We start from the raw sequence: 23,137 nt of genomic DNA, 5'->3' as shown, positions 1-23,137 counted from the left end.
ACGGCACGCCTCATCGCCTGCGTTGCGTCGGCGGGTTAAAAACAACAATCATCAACCAATCAATCAGGTCAAGGTGGTTCAAATGTGAAGTTTTCTCACACACTCTGAGTGCGATTGAAAGCCGTAATTAGAAACTGTTCCTGCCGTATCCGAATAAGGAATTCGGGAAGACGTAACTATCCTTACGCCCATGGCGGCCGCTTAGCAAAAACGCCCGTGTGAACGAGATTTCGGCGCACTTTAAAGATCCTCAGGTGGTCAAAATTAATCCGGAGCCCTCCACTACGGCGCGCCTTATCGCCTGCGTTGCGTCGGCGCGCTAAACACCACAATCTGTTATCCCTACGCGGGGAACCCATGTTTGATTGCTACCACGGGAACCATTTTTTCTTTGGGTGTTTTTGTTTTATTGTCTTTACCGCCGCAAACCCCACCGTTAAAATCATGTTCGCTTTGTGGAAATCCATTGTGAGCCTTTGGCTTTCGTTCTTTGCGTTTTGATGGCTTATATACGGTGGAAGTTTGAAACACGAACTTTCGCAGTACCTCTCTCTACAATTAGGAACAGATGCAGCTGAAACCAACAGTGATACGGGTTCCCTTCAGGTCAGGAAAAAGAATGACAATAATTAAGAACAGACACAGTTCACGAATCCTAAAATAAATTGGAACACGTCCCGGCTCCCGATAGGTGGCATTTAAACTGCAGTCAACAAACACAGCTGCTCATAAGACGCTGCACTGCTGTCTATGCCTATTTTAATATTTTTGTATTTCAGTGCAACCCAAACTTGGGAATTGTTTGTCCACCGGGCTGCTACTGCGTCCGGCTGATTAGCAGCTCCACAGCACTTCGGGATAGGAACGGTACATGTTTCAAGCACAGGTAAGATGTTGCTCGTTTTAAATACATCATTTTTTTTAATGCAGTTTGCTCTTATCGTCAAAACGGTGACTCCCTATTTACCGGTATTCAGAGGCCGCACAAAGTCGTGCTCGCAATTTCAAAGGCACAGATGGATTATTTTTTTTCACGGCAAGTGATTTTATAATGAAGCCGAAACGCGAACGCTTAGGCGTTTCAATATCTTACACAGGTTGCGGAACTCCGAGCGGACGAAAGCATCCAGGAGCACCCTACGATGGGGCAATTTTCAGGTCACTCGCAGTCTGGGCACGTCAAACCACCTTTTATTAAGAAAACAACATCAACAGTTAAAAACTGAGGAGAAATGCTCACACATGCTAACCTCTCCAACTAGCTCTCCTTTTGCCTTCGTTGTCGTTGTTGGACAATATATTTCTTTTTAACTTTTCCATTTTCAAACAATGATGTCGAAAAAATAGTTGGTTTTCGAAGTGATCAGCGGTAACAGAAGCACGGAGTTTGTCAAGCCTGCATGCCTGTCAAGCCTGCGCTCTAATTTTTTCCTCACAAAAATAGAAATAGATTTTCATTTTCACTGGCTATCCACCAGTGTTGTTTCAGAATATGGAAGGGCAAAGAAGGTGTGTTGGACGGCTTGCGTGTTCGTGTTCTTCATTTCTTGTTATTTCTTGTTTTTTAGCTTCTATACGCTGCAGTCCTAATTTGGTTTAACACACATGCCCAAGTTTTAGATTTAATAAAAAACATGATACGTCATCCGGTTGTCAGGCCTATGGAAGCAAAAATCATCAATGCAATCGGCCTCAGTGACGCTTTTGATACCTCAGACCTGGTGCACCAAACCTTGTGTGGTATGGGATTGAATAGCAAAGTGCCGGATACATCAAATAGTACGGCATCACCGGAAACCGAATAGCCCAATAAATACATATTTGAAATTATATTTTCAAAAGCGCTAATTATGTAACGCACAAAGTTAAAACATAAAACTTGAAGGAATGTTCGGTTTCATGAAAATCTGGAGAATGTATTTATTTGTAGGGAAACACCTATTGAGTCATCGACTGACACTATGACAACTACAAGTACTACAACAACTACAACACCAAAACCTACCTCGGGGGCTGCGGAGTGTTTTGGCTTCGTAAGTATTTTTTCAGTACTAAAATGAACAGGTTTATTGGCGGCTACCAGATAAAACTGGAAACAAAAATAAGCTTTCAGATGCCTTACATTTATTTGGTTGGTCACACGTCATACTTTAAAGTTCACCACTTCGTCTAATTCAGGCGCACCACAAAACGCTAGTAATATTATCTTAATGTAAAGCTTAGCAATATTTTTTTTTTGCAAGCATTAATTGCCTGTCCGAAATTTCATTTCGGTGTGGCAGCAGAGGCAATAGATGATACAAAACAAGGAGTGTATAATGTCTCTGGGTTTTCATATACGTCAAGCTATATCCTCAAAATATAAGTTTCACAATACAGCCTGAATTTTTTGGAAACATGGGGAAACCGAAATGACGAGATGTGTTTCAACTACCGCTCATGCAGCTGTGAATATACAAGACAAAGCTGTACAACAACTTAGCTCCAATATAGAATCTGAACAGGGTTAACTCAGATGCACGGCAGTGACACAGAGATAAACGTGATTTTTCTATGCGTTAAGGCGCTTGGTGAGTGATGCAAGTCGTGGTAATCTGTTGGAAACATTGCAACGAATCTGCTGGCCAGTGCTGCGGAACGCTGAATCTAATGCCACGCTTTCCTTTTTACAATGGCGGAAACACCTCGAGTGCGGTGTTTACTCGGCATGAATCATACCTGACCGTTCGTGGCCAAGTAAATGTTTCTTATGTGTTTAAAATACGCTACCTCTACCTAACGTTTGATGCGGACGCAGCTTATATACGTATTAGTCTCCCTAAACGCAATGTTCCCAGCGTCCGCGGAGAGTTTGTGCAATTACCACGATCTTTTCGTTAAACGAGTTCAAAATCGGTCTCAGGGAATTCGGTTAGGCAAAAAAAAAGTTGAAATGTACCACACATTGCTCAAACTCTCTTTTTTCTTAGAGCCTACTCCACTGTACGCAAAACGTACCACTACTATATAGTTACCAATATTTCCAACCACTAAGGCCACCACCTTACCCTGTTGCAAAAACATTTACATTACAGGTGTTAAGTGAGTCTTAATTCTAACCATAGGTTATCAAACTGAAAGTTGCTCGGCCTTCAAAAGGCACGAGTATATTTCTGTGCAGCATTTATATGTTGTATTTGTATAAGTATATCGTTTATCTAACAGTGTGTCGGTACAAAGAAAACTTTCTGGTTCGGGATCTGAATCGGGTGGCATCAAATCTTTCCGGTTTTGTTTCGGGTGGGCAAAATCTCTACTCGAAGTATTTCACAAACCGTTTCGACAAGTGAAATGGACAACAAGAGATAATATCAAAAACGCCAGAAGTGCACAATCACGTGAAAAAGCTAGGAACACATCATTCATTGGATGGTCACTTGGCCTGGTTACCAAGCGAGGAATAACGGGGGAGGCCTTTTCCCAGCAGTGGGCGCAGATAAGCTGCTGCTGCTGGTCTGCTTAAGCTCCCTGAAGTCGAATAATAAATACCTAGGAAGTAACAAACGTAGCGGCTATGATCTGTTGAGACGTCTTGTGTTCCCTAGAACAGTGTTTAAAAAGGCGCACAGGTAGAATGCAATTAGTGAAGCCAATCATTTGTTAAAGCCAATAGTGTACGAACGGAACTAATAGCATAGTGCCCTCAACCACCTCATCCGCCCCTCCCACCCTGAAAATTACCTAGTGGGGTACGATGAATACACGACGATGAAAATCCCCATACGGACCTTGTTGCCTGTTTAAAAATTTAGGATTCAGATATTAGATGTTTTGCGCGGAGAAGGTGCTGCTAGGCACAAAGGCTATTTTTACTTCCCTTTTTAAACTTATACCCGTGTGAATACTGCAACAACGTTCTGTTGTTTTCTTTTTTTTAAGAAACAACAAACCAATGCTCCAACAAGTTTTCTCTCAAGTGCAGGCGGCTGCGATTCCCACTATTTCGTTTCCGATATGCTCGCAATATCCGGCCAATGTGTCCACACGCTGGTTGGGAAAACGCTGGAAACACGTCGGCTTACCGGTTCGTGCGTCCTCAAGATTAGATGGCAGTATGTTTAAAACAAGTAAAAGATGAGTGTTACAACGGGAATTAACGTACAAAATCTTCATCGCAGCAGCTCAAGTGCCATGCGACAATTTTGTCGCGCAGAGCAATTAGTTCGCTGTCGCTCGCTGCAGAGTGTAAGCAAATGTTACTTTTTATTAAATACACTTCAATCAAAGCTACCTATTGGAGTAATGCTCTGACCGATTAGCGCTATTTTGAGATAGCTACTGCCGATGTGCGGCTATAAATGAATACGTTGCCATTCTAGCCGGCATCGGCATTATTATATACAGGCAGTCCCATTACAAATTATGCGAAAAACAGGCTGACAGAAGTAATATATTAGGAAATGTAGAAGACATAGCCCCTCTGAGTTGCCGGGTTCTTGAAGTCATCTGCTTCAGCCCATCCTTCTGGTTGGCGTATACGTAGTTGCAGAACTGCGAGCAGGGGATTTCAGCAAATCTATATCTCTCGAAGCGAAGCAGCACTGAAACGGTGGACACAGCAAAAGAAACTGGCGGAACGAGCACTGACAATCAAGACACTTTTTAACCTGTATATACATGTATTTTGTGTAGTTTACCGCAATCTACTCTTAAACGTATAAATATATAGTGCTTGCAAATTACGGTGACATAGTTTTATGTAAGAAAAGTGCGTAATACGCTTTGCAGTTTTGTGTGCAGTATTTATAGTCGTTATTATTCTTCGTAAAACACAGAAACTTCTTCATTTTGAGCGTACTTTAAACCGAACGTCTCCATGTGCAACCTCAGAAATTGAGGAAATATTTAAAGCAAAATAGGCATCTTGGTGAAGATACCTCAATGAACACGGTAAAAAATGTAACATTTCAATTAGGTTCGCGGGTGAATTTGGTAAGCCCGTCAGTGTATGCACCCTCTCTGTTTTGATTCTTATAAATACAAATTTTCAAGTTTTCACACCTTCCTCCTGGCCACGTTTTTAAAGGAAATATGAAATGGAACATTTATGCCGTAGAGAGTAGTGGAGGTTTTCGCCGAATCGCTGTAAGCAAGACACATAACAGCGCGTTAGCAATGTTCGTATTGATCGGGATGAATAGAAAGAGTAGGTGGTTAGGAGGTCTAGGATACGTAAAAAATCACAGTGCAAATGACGTAGACCGTGTATTATCAACAGAGCGTAGTCTACCGCTTCATCACGTACAGGCATTTGTACATTTTTTCCTTGTAATGGAGTTCGGGTTCGGTATGCTAATGAAATTGCGGTTATGGCTCCGTTACCATTTGAACCGCTCGCATGTATGTATGTATGTATGTGGGTAGGTACGATTGTATGTATGTATGCATTTATTTGTGTATGTACGTATGTATATCTATGTATGTATGTAAGTATGTATGTATGTATGTATGTATGTATGTATGTATGTATGTATGTATGTATGTATGTATGTATGTATGTATGTATGTATGCATGTATATATGTATGTATGTATGTATGTAGGTGTTCTACCTCTACGCAGCGATGGAGTAGAGGTAGAACACCCGCCCCGCGTGCAGAAGGACCGTCGCTCGAATCCCGGTGCCGGACAATTCCCACCGGATTAAAAAAAAGAAAAAAAGAATCCGCGTATTGATGGAATTGCACAAAGGGGCTTGGGCTGCGGCCTGACCCCGGCGACCATTGCCGGTAATGAACTCCCTCACCAGAGCAGGATTGGCCACCCTGGTGTAGTAACGGCCACAACCTCCCATGAATACGCCAATTACCCAACGGCCCTCAGTCCCCAGCGGCGCCGAAGCAACTGACAACGGCGGCGTTCAGACCTGTGACGCAGCAGAGGGTGCTAAGAATCCCTGAATCCGGACAGGCCGCCAATGGAATCTGAACCTGGCAACGTTTAACGCGCGAACCTTATCTAGCGAAGCAAGTCTCGAGGTGGTGTTCGAGGAACTAGAGGGCATTAAATGGGATGTGATAGGGCTTAGCGAGGTTAGGAGGACAGGCGAAGTCTTTACGGTGCTGAAAAATGGACACGTCCTATGTTACTGTGGCCTAGAGGACAGAAGAGAACTGGGAGTTGGTATCTAGTCAATAAAAGCATAGCTGACAATATAGACGAATACTATAGCATTACGAAAGGGCAGCAGGTCTTGTAATTAGGCTAAATAAGAGGTACAAGCTCAAGGTAGTGCAGGGCTACGCGCCCACATCCAGCCACGACGACCAAGTAGTGGAACGGTTCTATGAAGATGTGGAATCCGCAATGGCTAAAGTAAAAACACAGTATACCGTAGTTATGGGGGACTTCAATGCTAAAGTAGGCAAGAATCAGGCTGGAGACAAGGCAGTTGGGAACTATGGTCTGGGCTGTAGAAATAGCAGGGGGGACCTACTAGTTGAGTTTGCAGAACGGAATAACCTACACATAATGATTATCTTCTTCTGCAAACGGGAGAATCGGAAGTGGACCTGGAGGAGCCCGAATGGGGAGCACAAAAATGAAATAGACTTCATACAATGCGATAACCCTGGCGTCGTGCAGGATGTGGAAGTGCTCGGAAGGGTAAGGTGTAGTGACCACCGTATGGTAAGATCTCGAATTAGGCTAGATTTGAGGAGGGCCCGCAACAAGCTAGTACGAAAGAAGCCGATAAATGAGCTAATAGTTAGACGTAAAGTAGAAGAATTCAGGATCGCGCTGCAGAACCAGTATTCCGCTCTTAACGAGGAAGCCGAGCTTACGACATAGGAAGCCACCGACAACCTTACAGGCATTATCACGGAGTGTGCAGTAGAAGTCGGGGGCACTACGGCTAGACAGGATATTGGTAAACGTTCACAGGAAACGAAAGATCTAATCAGAAAACGACAAACCATGACAATCTCTACCGCAGCTGACAGAATACAACTAGGGGAGCTCTCGAAGCTAATCAATAAGCGTAAGACAGCTGACATACGGAAGTATAATATGGAGAGGATCGAATACGCTCTAAAGAACGGAGGTAGCCTGAAAGCAGTGAAGAGACGTCTTGCCGTGGGGAAAGTCAGATGTATGCACTTAAGGATAAGAAATGCAATGCAATCACAAATAGGAATAAAATAGTCACAGTGGCCGAGGAGCTCTATAGGTATCTGTAGAGTAGCCGGTACATCCAGGATAATGACTAACGACACAGTAGTTCAGAGGAGATAGACATCTCACCAGTAACGACCGAAGAAGTTAGGAAGGCTTTGAGAGAAATGAAAGGGAGCAAAGCACCTGTTGAGGATCAGATAACAGCAAACATCTTGAAGGATGGCGGAGAAATTGTACATGAAAAACTGGCAAACCTGTATACGCAATGCCTAATGACCGCAATGGTACCGGAATCTTGGAAGAACGCGAACATCATCCTAATGCATAAGAAAGGCGACATGAAGGACTTGAAAAATTACAGGCCGATCAGCTTACTGTCAGTCGTCTACAAGGTATTTACCAAGGCAATCGCTAACCGAATCTCTGCAACCTTAGATTTCACTCAACTTAAAGAACAAGCACGGTTCCGTATAGGTTATTCAACAATGAACTTTATTCACACGATCAATCAGGTGATAGAGAAGTGCGCTGAGTATACTGAACCCCTATATATAGCCTTCATAGAATATGAGAAAGCATTTGACTCGGTCGAAACCCTAGATCATTCAGGTATTACGGAACCAGGGGGTAGATGAGCATTATGTAAAAATACTAAAGGATATCTAGAATGGGTCTACACCTACCATCATCCTCCATAGGGAGAGCAGTAAAATACCTATAAGGAAGGGTGGCAGACAAGGAGACACAATCTCTCCAAAGTTATTCACAGCATGTTTACAAGAAGTATTCAGAACATTGGATTGGGAATAGGTGGGAATAAGGGTTAATGGAGAATACCTCAGTAACCTCAGATTTGCTGATGACGTTGCCGTGCTAAGTAACTTGGGGGACGAATTGCAAAGCATGCTTTCCGCACTGGGCGAACAGAGTAGAACCGTGGGCCTGAAAATTAATATGCAGAAAACTAAAGTAATGATCAAGAACCTCGGGACAGCAGAGCGGTTTGAGATAGGTGGCGAGGCAGTGGAAGTGGTAAACGAATATTTCTACTTAGGCTGAGTTGTGACCCCAGATCCCAACCTTGAGGCAGAGATAATTAGAAGGATCAGAATGGGGTGGGGTGCATATGGCAGATAATCTCAGATAATGAATAGCAGATTATCGTTGTCGCTGTAGAAGAAAGTGTATGACAGCTGCATCTTACCGGTACTCACCTACGGGGCATAAACGTGGAGGCTCACTAAGAGGGTTCAACCTAAATTGAGAACGAACGACTGAGCGGGCAATGGAGCGGAAAATGATAGGTGTAACATTAAGGGACAAGAAGAGAGCAAAGTGGGTCAGGGAGCAAACTGGTGTTAAAGACATACTAGTAGAAATTAAGAAGAACAAATGGACGTGGGCAGGGCATGTAATGCGAAGGCAAGATAACCGCTGGTCATTAAGGGTAACAGAGTGGATCCCTAGAGAAGGCAAGCGTGGCAGAGGGCGGCAGAAAGTTAGATGGGGAGATGAGATCAAGAAGTTTTCGGAGATAAATTGGTCACAGTTGGCACAGGACCGAGGTAATTAGAGAAGAATTGGAGAGGCATTTGCCCTGCAGTGGGCGTAGATAGGCTTGTGATGATGATGTTGTTGATGATGATGATGATGTATGCATGTATTTACGTATGTATGCGTGTATGTATGTCTGGACTGATTTTACGCCTTGGTGCATTAAAAAGCCTATTTCTAGTATTTCTGCTTGTTTTCCCAGCTTCCCACACCTCTGATTAATTTTGAAACTTTCTTCCGCCCACGTTTGCAATACACAAAACGAGAGAGAACTTTCCTCAGAGCATCTTTCAGGTGACAGTGTGCGACTCGTCCTTTCCAGCTTATTTGCGAGGATCAGTACTCAGAGATCCTCGATAAGCTTTAAATTTCGCAGGCTTCCCTAAATTATTTTCGATAGGATCTTATGAACACTCAACGTCTAACGCTACGCACCAAGTAGGGGGCCTCCTCTACACGCGAATCACCCATCAAGAAATAAAGGGTCTGTTTTCTGTTACTTCCGTTGTTGTTGAGTTGTATCATAAGAATGATTTTTTCTGTGCCCCGCACAAACGCCTTATTCGGAGGTTTGAGGAAGTTTTTAAGGCTCACAATGTTCATGTGGATGTATTGCGGTCAGTGTAGTCGAGCGGTACGGTCGTGTTTTAAATGCGGAGCAATTTAGGGGCTCGCCTAATCGTTGTAGCTCGCTCGCTGAGCCCAAGTAGAGCCACACATCCTTCCTTCGTAGCGGCTGTCGTCGCGGTGTCCTACCGATGCTTCGAAATTCAAAGCGGTTTATATAGCCATAGGCGCTCGAAACTCCTAAACCACTAGTGCTTGTAATACATCTCCCTGTTGTATATCCCAAAGAAAACTGGAAATACATTTGATGCAAAACACACGTAAAAAACCGGCCGCCCCAGCGTTCATTTAGTTAGGAACGCTCCTTGGGTTAGTTTTTACGATAGTAAAGGAAACAAGTGGCAGTGCAACGCCGGTAAGTGCGAGAGGAAAAGCAAGAGCAAAAACAACATAAGCCCCACTGGGGACGTTTCAGGCCAAGGGCGCGCCAGCACTGTAAAAGGGGAATCCTGAAACGTGTTGGACAAACCTCCGTTGAATTCATCAGGAGGGGAATGAGACAGGATGACGAAGAGAGTGATTGGTGGTTGCAGTGAGCGGATAACGGCGCCACAGGGCTTTGTGTTAAATCACTGCTGTGCACTTGCGACAGCTGTCACATTGAGTGGAATGGCTTTAATATTTTGTGCTCCGACCACAGCGGGTTCTGTAAGGATGGACAGCGGAGCGATAGGGACAGCGGAGGACAGCGGAAGCTCGGTATTTATGTGCAGGGTTCTTGCTTGTTGTTTCGGGTTTACAGCCAAGATGACTTACACGCGTAGACAGGTAGCGCACTGTCGTAGTGGTCAGCGACAAGTAAATTCAGAGGGGTTTAAGAGGAATGGTGGCGAGGCAGACGAAGGCGAATGTGGTACGTGGCGTTTATGAAGAGTGGTGTTGTGGCTAGAACATGTAGCGTTAGCTAAGCCTCTTGCAGAACTGGAGGCAGTGCTAAGTAACGAAGGCGACGAGCGCAGGGCCGTTAAGGGAACGTTATAAGCAGCTTAGAGCAACCTAGAAAGGGCCGTTATTTTGCCAGAAATGAGGAACATCGCGGCCCATGCATCAGAGCGGAGGCAAGAACAGAGGTGAACGGCGGGGCGGAGGATACGAAATGCAACAGTACTCCCACATGCTGCAAGATGGGCTCGAAAAACCGGTTGATTAGCCGGGTGCCAGCAAAGAGCAGTACGTGGTAGATGATGGCATGGTAATCATTGCGTGAGATTCTAACAGGAACGGGAGCAGCGCTGTCGTAGTTGAAGGGGTAGCGGGGGATAAGCTTGTGAAGGTTGGGTGTTTCCCTGGTAAAACGATGCACACGGTGATGACAAAAGCGAAAGGGCAGCTGGCCTTGTCCAGTAAAGCTAGAAACCTTGTGCTGAATTGCACGGGGCTTAACGATGTTCTCAAGGGGGGAGGGAATACTTGGCCAAAAGATAGCGAGAGGGTAAACAACCTGCTCGCGAAGGCACCAAATGTGCTAATCGGAGACGGCACCGTGCCGGAGGTGACAAAGCAGGACGTGCGCACCGAACGGGCAGTACTCCCTGTTAACAGCGAGGTCAAGAGGCGCGGTAGGGAACTTAAGCTTGAAGTGATGGACGTGAGCAGGGTACTGGGCAGCATTGGACATAGGCAAGCGTTTCTCTGGGACGGAATTTACTTCAGCCCTAGACTAGGAAACAAGGTGGGGTGGCGCTAAGGTGCAGGAGCGGTAGCTTCTTTAGGGGGCCCCGCGAAGCTAAGGAACGAAAACTAGGCAACAGATCAGAAGTGAGGGACATATGCACACTCAAGGCTGGGAGGCAGCCAGGCCTAGAGCTGACCGAAGAACCTATCGACATAGCTGAGATCTTTGACAAAGGCTATTTATTTGAAAACAACAGAGCGAACAATTTTGTAAGTGACAAAATATTAATAGCGTAATTTGAAACGAAAATGAAAAAAAAAACCAATGCCATAAATATTTATTCACCTGCTTAAATAGGCAGGCAGGCAGTCGAAACCCCCATAATTGGGTAGAAATCCAAAATCAACTTGAAGCGGGAGAAATAAACGTGTACGCCACAGCCGAAACTTACTTCGGAGACTGAGAAGCCCCACCTGTCATAGACAATTATGTGTAGGAAGGGTGCAACAAGATCACCAGAACGAAGAGAGGGGGGGAGCCGCCGGCATGACTTTTAAACGAGTAATTGAACGGCAGAGATTGCACGAAAGCTGTAAAGAGCATCTATGGGTTGAAGGCATGATAGCTGGGGTAAATACGCGGTGAAGAGCTGTGTATCTGTGGACCGGAAACGAAGCTAAGGCGGAAATTGAAATGGTAAATTGTTCGAGAAAAGACATAAACAAAAAGTTCAAATATTCGGGTGAAATTTTCCAAGTTCGAGATATGCATACCCAGATAGAAATTTTCAATGGATACACAGATTACCATGGTTCTCTAGGCATGGATCTATGCTAGGGAAACGGGCTAGTAATTGTAAACACAGAAACAGGTGTGACGGGCGAATAATGGGGGAAGTGGGTAACAGACAGACCAGCATGCACTATAGTCTACCCGACGAGACAGTATACGAAAGGTTGCGGCAATGAGAATAGATGAAAAAATCTGACGTGTTAGCAAGCGCCCACAAGCGACTTACCTTGCGTATTGTGATCACAACTGTGACAAGTCCAGAAATCGGTACAGCGGGAAGAACGTACTTGAACAATCAGCTGTTATAAAAATTATGGGTGATAAGATGGAAGCCAAAATAAATCAGTTCCCATACTAAAATTGGGATAACAATGAAATATTCGCGTTCACAAAGCGTAATTTGGATGAATCCAAGCAACAAAATTGATGGAAAGGGAAGAAAAAGTTGAGAAAGTGGTGGGGTAAGGAAATAAAAGAAGCTATTTACCAGCAGAAAAAGGCGTCAAGAGAACAGAGAGGCAAAAAGAACTGGTATCGCGCTGAAGCCTCTGAAGAAACAATGGGAGAGCCATCGGGGTAAAAAATAGAAGTGCTGAAAATGGTGCAAACTTAACTAAACAAGAAAAGCGAACAATGGATGGCAGAAATATGGAAGAATGGCCAAAGTGCATCGAAGAAGCTTTGGAACGATATAAAAACTAAGCTCAAAAAATAATACCCAAAAATTATTGATCGACAAAAAGGCGAGGGGGTAACTTTTAAATGAAAAGCAGGCGTTGGCGCATATTTATCTAGTAATTAGTGAGACGTTTAGTGAAATAGAGGTCGGAAAGCCTCCACCCATAACATCAATGTCACAGAAGACCGCAGAAAGGAAAAATGAGCTTGGGAAACCTTGACTGCAAAAAGGAAAGCAACCGGTTTACCCAAAAACAGCACTGCCCTCAAAAAAATTTTCTTGTCCAGTCACAAGACAGTCCACATCCCGAAGGAAAGAGACTGTGTGCGTCCTGTGCGTTTTCTCAGTGTTGGAATTTCGCCACCGACCTTCTGCGTCCTCCAAGCGTCCTGTGTGTTTCCGTCCTCCATGCGTCCAGTCTATCTTCCAAAGGCAAGAGACACCATACTGCCTTTGTGTGTCCCCTGTATGTCTCGAAGGCAACAGACCGCATTCGTCCCTTGTGTGTCCCCTGTATCAAAATTTCGTTACCGACTTTCTGCGTCCTCCAAGAAACCTTTTGGTTTCCGTCCTCTATGTGTCCCACCAGCTTCCACCTTTTCACTGCTCTTTGCATGCTGTCAAATAGAAGCGCCCAACAGCCAGCAGCGTGTGGAAAATGGCAGGCAGCTCCACAGTCAGGGTTCACGCTGCAGGTGTTTCTGTAAGAGCAAACTGACGAAGATCACATGAATCATATATGACTCTTGCAAACCTCACTATTGTATTCAGGTTGGATCCATAAGAGCTACTGCCGCCTGCCACACCAGCTGTATCCTCATCTGTACACCTCACAGGATGGGATAGCCACTGCCACACTTGAACCTAAACTGACAAACGCATTGATCTCATATGAAGGCGTTTAAATAAACATGTCTCTGGAACATTTGCTGGTCATGCTTATAAATATGAGGGATGCTCCCATACAAAACTGAACCAAGTATCCTGAAAGATAAAGTACAACTTCTAGGTTGCAAAATTAGCCACAAAATTGAGACCAAATAAATAACCAATGAGCTTACGATCAACTATGACATACTGTTACATAGGCAACATAACCCAGAACTAAGTACTGAGTAGATTCATGGCCTCCTCATGAGGGGCATTCATATAGCCTCACAAGAACATTTGAAAGATGAGATTATTGCAGTGGCACTGTGGGAACAGTGATAGCGAGAGGGGGCGCAGAAGAGAACATAAATTTGCATGAACATGCCAATACAGGCATTGATCAGTCGTCATCATGAGTAGTTGCTTGTGTCTCCACGTTCTTTGGAACCTATAAAGGCAGCAGTTTTATTGTGCATTTCGTTTACGAGACAGCACTTGAATTGTCTAGTTTGTTCAGGAAACGCACATCACCATGAACTGACCAACCTCTAGGTTTGGTCTTCAATTTATTTCCTTGTGCGATGGGGCGACCAGAACATCGGTAAAGAAAGCGGAAGAGCATGTACACCCACATGTCAATTTTATAATTATTGCTACATACAAAAATAAATTCATCCTTTGGGCGTTAAGGTGCTCATGTATACCCTATGTCTGCGACTGGGGGTGGGGGGCTCTTCAAAAATTATGTCGGGGGTATTAACTCTTTCACAGTTGGGGGTTTCTGGTCTTATGCACCCCTAGTGTCGGATTGGTTTCCCAAATATCAGGGAAGGAACATAGTGATTTATTTGACTACGATAGCGTCTGGAACATAACGCGTCAAAAGCAAAAAGCGTGGGTGAGAAATCGCCTTGCCAGATATTTTAAGTCGGCCTTGGACACTTCCGGGAGGTTGACACACCGTTTCAACATCAGAATCTGATGCTGTGGAACTCACACCTCTCCCTCCGTTGAGAGAATCTCAAAGTGCAAATTCGTGCTCAGCTCGTAATGGAATTGGAATCCAAGAACCATCGCTCCTATCCGCAGTTGAAGGCCCCGCACGGGCAGCCATCCGAAAGTAACGGCACGTATAGAGAGCAATTCCAGCAGTCCCACAACGCAAAGAAATGGTGCCTTCTGGAATCATGATGGCAGATAGAGATAAAAAGAGGATACACCCTTAATACAACAACCTCATGAGCTGCTGAAACACGAGGTTGTTGCTGAAACGAGGTGTTCACTTGCAAAACTCGGCGTGCCATACCAGACACAGGAAGGGAAAGTAGAAACAACCTTAGAAAACCATGGTGGATGGCAGAACACTTGCACCCATAATTGCACGCGTGCCACGTGGTCACTCATACCAGCAGATGTACAGCGAACGGAGTGACCATGCCCCCCAAGCAACGAAAGCTGGGCGTGGTATCTATGTACTTTGGGAAAATACAAGCTACTAAGGTTTGAGAGATGGTACAAAGAGTGCCGGGGCGCGAACTTTACACCATGGCGCGAATTTTTCAACGCACAACAGAAAACGCACCGGTATGTCAGTGACACTGAGGAGGGAAATGCGAAAACAAATCGTAACACCAGTGACAGGGAAAGAATTAAGGCGATCGAATACAGCAAATTTAATTTAAGGGTTTATGCTTGTCGGCAATGAGGAAAGCTACCGCGGTGAGTGACCTGAGCTGACTACTCTGTAACCTGCACTCGAATGCTAACAACACACAAACATTTTTGCATATGTTTGCACACAGAACATTCATACTGTTGGGTAGTAATGCAGATTTTTCCTACTAGATCCATTATAATATTCCCAACCACGCCATTTCAGATGTTTACAAAATGGTTTGTTACAAGCACCTGGCAACGCCCTGCAATCTCAACATTTTTAAGGGAAGCGTCTTTTTCCCGTTTTTCATTTGCATGTTGCACCAGCAGCCTTGTTTGATATGGAACGGGTGTTGCTTTGCGATCCCCAACCTAGCTTTTCCTGTGTTTTATGCAAAATGTTCTCGATCTAAATAAATGAGTTTAAAAGAAACCCTGCGCCATTCAATTCGCCAACGCTCATCCGTGCTCGTCCCTTTGCTGACTCCTTCGAGGTTTGTGTCTTTTTATGTTCACTGCTGAGCACACGTTTGCTCCAATAATCTATATTCCTACAAAAACCCTGCAATATCCGTGGCTGCATAACAATATTCCAAACAAAGTCTGATACACAAAACAGAACACCCCACAGCTGTTTCTTCAATTGCCGAGTACCCTTCTACAACTAGGACCATCATCAAATTTGCTGGAGTAAATAGCTGTTATTGAGGGGGGAGGGACGATGGCCAGTGAGACTCATTACACTACAAGAAACCAAGTGGCAAAAAGGCATGCTATACACTCCTTTCCCTGCTAGGCACTAGTTGCATCTAGGGCACTGAAGTGAATTCACCTGAATTCTATTTCTCGGTGCATGGAATTGTTTCCCTAACGTAATGTAATCCATATTATGACCTGAGTAGAAGTTTACAGCCGGTACCGGCAATGACCGGCAATGGTACCGGCAATGGTTGCAGCAACAGTACCGGCAATGATACCGGCAACAGTACCGGCAATGGTACCCGCACTGACCGGTACCATTGCAGTCATTAGGCATTGCGTATACAGGCTTGAAAAACTGGCAAACCTGTACACGCAATGCCTAATGACCGCAATGGTACCGGAATCTTGGAAGAAGGCGAATATCATCCTAATCCATAAGCAAGGCGACATGAAGCTCTTGAAAAATTACAGGCCGATCAGCTTACTGTCAGTCGTCTACAACATACTAACCAAGGTAATCGCTAACCGAATTTCTACAACCTTATTCAGTCAACCTAAAGAACAAGCATGGTTCCATAAAGGTTATTCAACAATGGACCATATTCACACGATCAATCAGGTGATAGAGAAGTGCGCTGAGTATACTGAATCCCTATATATAGCCTTCATAGAATATGAGAAAGCATTTGACTCGGTCGAAACCCTAGATCATTCAGGTATTACGGAACCAGGGGGTAGATGAGCATTATGTAAGAATACTAGAGGATATCTAGAATGGGTCTACACCTACCATCATCCTCCATAGAGAGAAGTAAAATACTTATAAGAAAGGGTGTCAGACAAGGAGACACAATCTCTCCAATGTTATTCAGAGCATGTTTACAAGAAGTATTCAGAACGTTGGATTGGGAACACGTGGGTGGAAGGGTTAATGGAGAATACCTCAGTAACCTCAGATTTTGATTGATTGATTGATTGTTGGGTTTAACGCGCCGACGCAACGCAGGCGATGAGGCGCGCCGTAGTGGAGGGCTCCGGATTAATTTTGACCACCTGGGGATCTTTATCGTGCGCCGAAATCTCGTACAAACGGGCGTTTTTGCTTTTCGCCTCCATCAGAAAAGCGGCCGCCGCGGCCGGAAATCGAACCCGCGACCTCGTGCTCAGCAGCGCAACGCCTTAGCCACTGAGCCACCGTGGTGGGTAGTAACCTCAGACTTGCTGATGACGTTGCCTTGCTAGGTAACTCGGGGGACGAATTGCAAAGCATGCTTTCCGCACTGGGCGAACAGAGTAGAACCGTGGGCCTCAAAATTAATATGCAGAAAACTAAAGTAATGATCAATAACCTCGGGACAGCACAACGGTTTGAGATAGGTGGCGAGGCAGTGGAAGTGGTAAGCGAATATATCTACTTAGGCCAAGTTGTGACCCCAGATCCCAACCATGAGGCAGAGATAATTAGAAGGATCAGAATGGGGTGGGGTGCATATGGCAGACATTCTCAGATAATGAATAGCAGCCTACCATTGTCGCCGAAGAAGAAAGTGTATGTCAGCTGCATCTTACCGGTACTCACCTATGGGGCAGAAACCGGGAAGCTCACTAAGGGGGTTCAACTTAAATTGAGAATGACTCAGCGGGCAATGGAGCGGAAAATGATAGGTGTAACATTAAGGGACAGGAAGAGAGCGGAGTTGGTCAGGGAGCAAACTGCTGTTAAGGACATATTAGTAGAAATTAAGAAGAAATGGAGGTGGGCAGGGCATGTAATGCGAAGGCAAGATAACCGCTGGTCATGAAGGGTAACAGAGTGGATCCCTAGAGAAGGCAAGCGTTGAAGGGGGCGGCCGAAAGTAAGATGGGCAGATGAGATCAAGAAGTTTGCGGGGATGAATTGGTCACTGTTGGCACAGGACCGAGGTAATTGGAGAAATGGGAGAGGCGTTTGCCCTGCAGTGGGCGTAGATAGGCTGGTGATGATGATGATGGCGGTGGTATGATGATGATGATGATGGGAAGTTTAGAGGTCTAGTTTATTTGTAATAGGCGGTAGAAGAACAATCCCAACCCTTTCTGGCCACTACGCAACTACCACAGTGAACAAAGCTGACACAGCCGTTATAATTATGTTAATGGAGCAAGGACGCAGCCCTTATGTGGAAAAAAATAAGAAAGACATCAGAAAGTTAATCACCCTCATCAGTTCCTTATTTTTTGTCCCATCTCTACAATGTTCTTATTTCTTAATATCACTAAGGTATCACAAGGATGCCACAATGGTTTGACATGTTTTCAGGTTCTCTCAGCTTTCAAAATCGAGGTTTTTAGGCATTTCACAGTCGTAATGAAATCTACCTACAAGTCATGCAGGATAGAACGAAACAGGAGGCAGCCAATTCTTCTGCTAGATCACAATGTACATCCTCCATGTAAAACACCTGGTCCTGTAAATAATGGAGGTTCAAGTAGTAAAAAAGGCGCAAAAATGCGGTATAACGCCCTGAAATAATCGCTCTGACAGGACATGACACAATTTCTTTTTTGGTAGGTGCGAGAAAGGCCCGTTCAGTTCTTTCAGGCTAAAAGATAAGTACATGCATGACAATCCTTACAAGGATTTCAGCCATACGGTAAAAGAACAAAAGCACCCTTACAGTGAAAAAATGATAAACTAAGCCTAATAAATATCCGTAGGTGGTAGAAATCTGTGGCCCCAGATTTCAAAAGTGCAAACATATTCTGTGGTCCAGGGGGTGCGAAACGTGGTTAAGGATTTTAAAGGAGCCATGAAGAGAAGGCACCAGTTTGGTTCATTCAAAGTGTTGTGTTGCTAAAATCATACTCACACCGTTTTTAACCACTCAAATAAGCACAAAGAGAAGAAAGGGAATGTCCATGCGATCCACTAGCTCATTTTCCTTAACAGAACCTATGTCATAACAACGAGCTCTGCAGTTGGCGGAGGGCGGCAAAAGCAAACGCAAATTAGGTAGAGCCTAGAAGCTTGCCGAATGAGCTATTTGCGCTTAAAATAAGGGAACATTCTTTTTACAGCAGTAAGAATGGTGCGACAAACAGTACAAGTTAGGAAAGCACGCGAAAACATGGAAGTACTGATGCGTACTGCTGTTGGTGCTGAGCGCATTATGCTTGGTTTAGCTGCACAGAACTGCGGTGCTTTGGGATTGTCTAAGACAACACTGGCCGATTGACGCAGGCAACGTTGATACATGACCATATTTGTCGAGCGAGCACTATGTTTCACGAAACGATTATTTTCTCCCAGAACAAAAACAAGCCAGGTTTAAATACGTCCAAAAACAAAGCAAAAGCAGAAAGCGACTTGCCACAGTTGGTGGCACCATCTAGGTTCACTTACGGTAAACAAGGCTTCCCAATCGGCTGGATAACGGTCGGTTCCGGTGATGTCATTGCAGAGCACAAAAAGGCACGATTTAGCGGGAAAATTAAAATTTATTTTGAAATAAATAATTTCTCAGTGAATAAATTATTGTTTGCATTCGGACAAGTGCTGGGAGCACTATAAAACACAAAACCTTTCGAATAACACAAACTTGTATTTTGTCTTCATGGCTCCATCAAAATTCTCTCAGAATCACATGGTGAACGTCTCAGCGTGCCAATACCACCAAGGGGTAGGCAAGTAGAAATCCTTACGAAAAAAAAAAAACGGGACAGCGAAGGAGCACGGTGGCAAACCCACATCGTGTTTAATCGTTTTCGCACCGTGATTGTACCCCCATAACAAGCATATTTGTAAGAATGAACACGTTGAACATATGCACTACAGGTTACGGTCAACACAGTTTACGCAAGCCAGCTACAAATAACGTCACACCACACAAGCATTTCTGTCCGATCACGACGAGACTGTGTGAGCTTAGGAAGGTAGAAAAATGTCTTACATATAAACAGTGAATGCTGCCCTGTCACTGGACCCGCAATGCAGGCTGGAACAGCATGTTTTCAAGCTTCGACGTCTAATCAAGCATCAGGTCAAATTTTAAGTGCCTAAATTACTTGTGCATGTGGTACTTCTTATAAAGCTGCTAGCAATGCTTAAATGTTGAAAATTCAGGCTATATGTAAATGTAATGCAGCCTGTTTGCATTTCTTTGCCGGTAAACGAAAACTACCTGTTAGATTCAAGCTAAACTGCCTATGTCCTGTAAAAAATATACTGTGGGTCAACTGCCTCCTCAACAAAAAAAATCGGGGCAACCATTACGTCGTTAGAGCTGAATTTTGGTTCTGCAGCACGATCCGGAATTCAAATTTCCGCCTTTTTGTTAGATTATTGATCATTTGATTCAGCTGACCCGCCACGGTGGCTCAGTGGCTAAGGCGTTGCGCTACTGAGCATGAGGTCGCGGGTTCGATTCCCGGCCACGGCGGCCGCTTTTATGATGGAGGCGAAAAGCAAAAATGCCTGTGTGTACGAGATTTAGGCGCACGTTAAAGATCCCCAGGTGGTCAAAATTAATCCGTAGTCTTCCAGTACGGCGCGTCTCATCGTCTGCGTTGCGTCGGGACGTTAAACCCCACAATCAATCAATCAATCAATTTGCTTCAGCTTATTAGGGTCCTTCCTGAAATCTAGCCTACTTCAAGATTTTACCATGGGGTGCTCACTGCACCTCACCCTTCCGAGCGCTTCCACATCCTGCACAATACTACGGTTATCGCTAGTATGAAGTCAATTTCATTTTTATGTTCCCCATTTGGGCTCCTCCACGTCCACTTCTGGATCCCCCTGTTTGCAGAAGGTATTCATGATGCGTCGATTATTGCTTTGCGAAGTCAACTAAGACGTCCCCTCTCCTATTTCTACAATCCAGACCAAAGTTCCCGACTGCTTGTCTCCAGCCTGCGTTTTGCCGACTTAAGCAATAGAGTCTCCAATAACCACGGTATACCATGTTTTTGCTTTAGCCATTACCGACTCCAGATGTTCATAAAGGCGTTCAACTGGCAGGTCGTCGTGTCTGGATGAAGGCGCTCAGCCCTGTACCAGCCAGTACTTGTATCTCTTTTTAGGCCTAATTATAAGACCGGCTCTCCTTTTGTTATTGCTAATGTTTACATCTACGTTTCCAGCTATGGTTTTGTTGACTAGAGATCCCACTTCCAGTTCTGGTTTGCCCACTAGACCGCGTTACATTCAACATGTCCATTTTTAGCACTGTGAGGGCTTCAGCTATCCTTGTACCCTCCTTACACCCTTTACTTCCCATTTATTGCCGCTTAATTCCTCGAACAACCCCTCCAGACTCCCATGACTAGATAAAGTTCTGATGTTAATCGTTGCCAGGTTCACATTCCAATGGCGTCCTGTCCGGATCGACACCCTCTGTTTCTTCACAGGTCTGACCCCAGCCGTGGCCAGTTGATTCGCAGACACTAGAGACTTAGGGCCGAGGGTTAATTGGGGTATTCATCGGAGGTTGTGGCGATTACTACACCAGGGTGGCCAATCCTGCCTTGGGGAGGAAACGCGGTACCGGGAATGTTCGGCGGGATCAGGACCCACCGCACGCCCCTTCTGCAATCCAAGCAACACGCGGAATATTTTATCTGGTGGGAATTGTGCGGGACCGGGTTTCTAACCGCGGTCCTTCTACACGTGAGGCGGATGCTCTAACTCTGCGCCCCCACTGCGTCTAATATAAAGTATTTACTCGCCTCATGATTCCACCCACGTAATGATCGCACGCTTGAAGTTTGTCGTCAAAATTCGATTTGTTAATTTCCTGCGCAATGAAGGCACCCTGAACTTGCCGCAGCAGTATACGTCGTATCGTGCGAACTCTAGCTGATGATGACCCTGATTACCTGCGTTTTATTCCCTTTCGAAGCGGAAATGGCTACGCTATTGCCCCACACCTGCTGATATTAGCGACATTGGCAAGCAATGCCTTCAATAATGATGATGAAAAAACTCTCCCTAAATGCACATAATATAATCACAAGACAAAGGAAAAAACGTACTCAGCTTGCTGCGTCTGCTCCCATGTCTGTTTTGAAGTGACAGCGTGTGTGACAGCGGCAGCCACTTATTGGTCCCTGTTGCACCTCGCAGCAAACTCGTTCCAGCGCGTTCGGAAATTCAAGAAAACAATGCCTTTTGCGTCCCTTTGCAAATCGGCTGACGGCGGTGTGCGGAGTTTTATTGATGTTTTTATTTATTATTTTTGTCGTGTTTATGCAAGAGATCGTAAAACGTTCGACCCGCAACTCGCTTGCGCTTTCTGTGCTGAAAAGGTTTTCACGCAAGAAATCACGCCGCGTATTGAACCCACGCCTAAATACATACAACATATATATATATATATATATATATATATATATATATATATATATATATATATATATATATGTATATAATTAGAGAATTGGGAGCAATAACACTTAGAAGATGGTATGGTGGTAGGGTACACAAGCAAAGAACGCTTCGAACAATGTAGCGACCATGATTTTTGGCAACATTTTTTAGATGAAAATTTGGCAATAATCGCGGTCGCTACATTGTTCGAAGTGATCTTTGCTGGTGCTCCATGTGACGAGATGAGACGGATGACGACGTGAGACGAGCTGCGACGTGTCATAGGCACTATTTCTTAAAATTTATCAGTATTTTCAATTCCGAACAAAGAACGGCTTTTATGGAAACAAATATTGCGAAGAACTCAGATGTGATTAAAGACAACCAGATTCTTATTTTTGTTCATTTCAATACAACTGAATAGTATAGGCCGGTATACCACCTTCACCTTATCACTTTTACCGCGATGGATCATTAACTCCACTTTGTAAACTTTTGGCAAACAAAACGCATTTCAGCAGTCATCTGCTTCAACTTTGAATATTGGTGGAATGTTTGAAAATGTAGATACTTTAATATATCTTCGTTCGTGCTAAAATCTATTTTTTTTTCTGTTTTTCAGTGTGACGTTTTTCATCCATGCCATTCATTGTGCACCTGTACTTACCGACATGGCTCACTATATGGTTATTGCACCTACAAACGCTTCGCGGAGTATGACTGAACGTTCCAGGACAATTACCCTATGCCTGTAATAATTTCATTTTGCAAAGTTCGTTGAAGTGCCTGCTTGAATAACACAATAAACAAAAAAACAAGAAATACATGTGCCAGTTTCCTGCATCGCGCGGAAAGTTACAACCAGGTAATCCCTAATGTCGTATTTGAATTGTGGAGGAGCGTAAATTCGGCTATGAGCAATATCTGACACTAAAACCTCTACCTCACTTTCCCGAAGCGCTTATTTTATTGATGTTAAGCTTCATTATCCGCCGTACCGCTTTACAATTGTGCGACTGATATTGCCAAGAATTGAACAAAATAACAGCAGGGTAGATTATTATTTTACCAACTTTAAATATGTGCTCATGATCTCTCACATTGCGTGCATGCGAATTGATATAACTCTTGCCTGTTTT

General features: G+C 44.3%; 1 long non-coding RNA gene across 1 annotated transcript; it reads left to right on the top strand.

Moving 5' to 3' along the window:
- Window positions 1–760: 760 nt before the first annotated feature.
- On the top strand, window positions 761–22,822 carry LOC144145625 (uncharacterized). The gene is made up of 3 exons (XR_013317541.1): window positions 761–886; window positions 1,931–2,033; window positions 22,621–22,822. It is a non-coding gene; the product is annotated as an uncharacterized LOC144145625 (long non-coding RNA).
- The last annotated feature ends 315 nt before the right edge of the window (window positions 22,823–23,137 follow it).

Source organism: Haemaphysalis longicornis, unplaced genomic scaffold (genome assembly GCF_048455015.1).
Source record: "Haemaphysalis longicornis isolate Haplotype H1 unplaced genomic scaffold, Haemaphysalis longicornis Haplotype H1 scaffold_7, whole genome shotgun sequence".
NCBI classification, from domain to species: Eukaryota; Metazoa; Arthropoda; class Arachnida; order Ixodida; family Ixodidae; genus Haemaphysalis; species Haemaphysalis longicornis.
The sequence above is the reverse complement of the archived record's forward strand: the minus strand, read 5'-3'. Positions and strand labels throughout refer to the sequence as shown.